Raw genomic sequence first — 3,363 nt, 5'->3', positions numbered from 1 at the left:
GGGTCAAAGGGGCTCTGAGAACCCGGCACAAGAACAAGTTCAAGCTCAAGAGCAGTTTGTTCCAATTGCAGAACGGGGCTGTGCCGTTCACTGCGTATTTGCTCCTGAGGAACTCCAAGTCCTGGCAGAATGGAGATTCGACCTCGACAACCTGGCTGCAAATGGGTTTGATCTTCGTCCTGAAGTCCAAGCTCAAGGTTGGGGAAATTATTTCAACCGACTTCGAGGACCGGTGTATGAGAAATTGGTAAAGGAATTCTGGAAGCACGCCGACTGCGATGATACTCAGGTGGTCTCTCACATTCTTGGAAGGAAGATCATCATCACTGAGAAGTCATTCGTGAATCTGCTAGGTGCAGAAACTGCTTATGGGTATCGGTTCCAACTGACGGAATCGAAGCTGAAACCCAGCACCAAGGACATAGTCAACCAGGCTCTGTACACCACCTTCAAACCGGGCAAGACGAGTTACAAGGTGATGGATCTTCATCCCAAACTCAGAATCTGGCACAAGATCCTGCTCAATTGCATCAATCAGAGACCGAAGGGCAGTTCCCCAGATTACATCAACTTCAACCAGAAGGCGATGCTGTTCTTCATTCAAGACAAGGAGAAGATCTGCCTTCCCTACTTCCTGTTCTCCTACTTAAAGGAATGCATCCGGAAGTCTCGCACCACCGCCTCCATCAAGTCTGCAATCAAATATATCCCTTTTGGGAGGCTGCTCTCAGACTTTCTCATTGAAAGCAACTTGGTGCAAGATTTGATCAATGCTGGTTGCACAGAGGACTTGAGCACAATTGTCAGTGATGTCTTCACTGCAAACTCTCTGAAGAAGATGGGTTTGGTCCAGAAGAAGATTGCTCCTGCTCATGAAGACACATCTTCTGAGATCAGAGGAAGAAGGATGCCTCTGAATGACTACCCACTGTGGACTCAAGCAGACAATCCTGAAGCCATCAGATGCTATGTTGAAGACCTCAGGGCTCAAGGATTCGAGATTGACCTTGATGATTTCGTCAGCAGACTTCCACCAGCTCCAGAGTTTCCTTCTCCTCCCAAGAAGAAAGCTCAGAGGAAGATGGTTCTGGAAGAATCCTCTGAAGAATCTGATGTCCCTCTGGTCAAGAAGACAAAGAGAAAGCCTGATGATGGTGATGATGATGATAGTGAGGATGGTCCTCCAAAGAAGAAGCAGAAGAAGGTCAGAATCGTGGTGAAGCCTACTCGGGTGGAACCAGCTGCTGCAGTGGTCAGAAGGACTGAACCTCCTGCCAGAGTGACTCGATCATCAGCACATTCAAGTAAGCCTGCACTTGCTTCTGATGATGATTAGAATTTATTTGATGCACTTCCTATTTCTGCCTTGCTTCAACACTCCTCAAATCCCCTCACTCCTATTCCTGAATCCCAACCAGCCGCACAAACCACCTCTCCACCACATTCCCCACGATCCTCCTTCTTTCAACCTTCTCCTACTGAAGCACCACTCTGGAATTTGCTTCAGAACCCAACCTCTAGGTCAGAAGATCCAACCTCTCTCCTTACCATTCCATACGACCCATTATCCTCTGAACCCATCATCCATGACCAACCAGAGCCCAACCAAACAGAACCACAACCCAGAACGTCTGATCACTCTGCTCCCAGAGCATCAGCACGTCCTGCTGCCAGAACCACGGATACAGACTCTTCAACAGCCTTCACACCTGTATCCTTCCCAATCAATGTTATTGACTCTCCTCCCTCCAATACCTCTGAATCAATTAGAAAATTCATGGAGGTTAGAAAAGAGAAGGTGTCTGCCTTGGAAGAGTATTACCTTACCTGTCCAAGCCCTAGGAGATATCCTGGCCCTAGACCTGAACGTCTAGTTGACCCAGATGAACCTATCTTGGCTAATCCTATCCTAGAGGCAGATCCCTTAGTTCAACAAGCTCACCCTGTCCCTGACCAACAAGAGCCCATTCAACCAGACCCTGAACCTGAACAATCAGTGTCTAACCAATCCTCGGTTAGATCACCTCACCCTCTGGTTGAAACTTCAGACCCTCACCTTGGAACCTCTGAACCCAATGCTCCCATGATTAACATTGGTTCTCCACAAGGTGCCTCTGAAGCTCATAGCAGCAATCACCCCGCCTCTCCTGCACCCAACCTCTCCATAATTCCCTATACTCACCTTCAACCCACATCTCTCTCTGAGTGCATCAATATCTTCTATCATGAAGCCTCTTTGAGGCTCCGCAATGTGCACGGTCAGACTGATCTCAGTGAGAATGCTGAAAATGTGGCTGATGAGTGGAACAATCTGAGCACTTGGCTAGTGGCTCCAGTTCCAATTATGATGCAGCTCCTGCATGCAGAGGGCAGTCAGAGCATTGAGGCTGCAAAGCAAAGGCTTGCTAGGAGGGTGGCTCTTCACGAACTAGAACAGAGAAATAAGCTTCTTGAAGCTATTGAAGAAGCCAAGAGAAAGAAAGAACAAGCAGAAGAAGCTGCACGTCAAGCAGCAGCTCAGGCTGAACAAGCCAGACTTGAGCCAGAGCGTCTGTAAGACCCAAGATTTTAAGCTTAGAATAAGTGGAAGAGATTTCCATTTACGATTAGGGTTGATGTAATGTGAAGGGAAACCTGAACGAAAGTTTATTAAATGAAATATATTTATGAAGGAGAAAGTTCAGGAAAAGTTCAAGGATTGCATTATGATCGATAAAAGTTATAGCACGAACGTTTTACGCTTAAACCTAGGTCAGAAACCCTAGTATATAGCTAATTTTCACTTTTAGGCACGTTGGCAGTTAATTCCAAAAATCTTCAGAGAAGTGTTAGAACTTTTCTTTTTCCTTATATCACAATCGTTTCGAGGCGAAACTCTAGGATCTACGAACGTCCGATTCCAATCATCGGAAGTTTGCCGAAACCGAATCCCTGGTATTTCAAAACCCTAGAATTTCTCGACAATGAAGACTTTATCTATTCAGAGCTTCAAATGGATATTCTACACGCGTACACCCATTTCTCTTGATGATTTCAATCTTTCTTCAGAAGGAAGTTTTCCATTCCGACATTCGATGCAAAAAGCAACTTATCGGGTAAAATAGTTTTACACCGACTTTGCACCGACTTTGCATTAGTTGCCAAAAATACAAGGAGACATCTTCTTAGCTTAGGAATTCCTTTGCCAAAACCTATCTTAGAATTCATGGAGAATGACGCCGGAAAAATCAGATTCGCGAAACTTTCTTTTTCCCGCGAATTTCCACCTTCTATATATAGCAAACAAAGGAAGAAAAAACACAATTTTCCTCCATTTTCTCTCCTCTAAACCGCGGCCAAGAACAAGGAAGAAGGAAGAAGAGT

Source organism: Lotus japonicus, chromosome 2 (assembly GCF_012489685.1).
Source record: "Lotus japonicus ecotype B-129 chromosome 2, LjGifu_v1.2".
In the NCBI taxonomy this organism is placed as follows: domain Eukaryota; kingdom Viridiplantae; phylum Streptophyta; class Magnoliopsida; order Fabales; family Fabaceae; genus Lotus; species Lotus japonicus.
Note: the sequence above shows the minus strand (reverse complement) of the source record.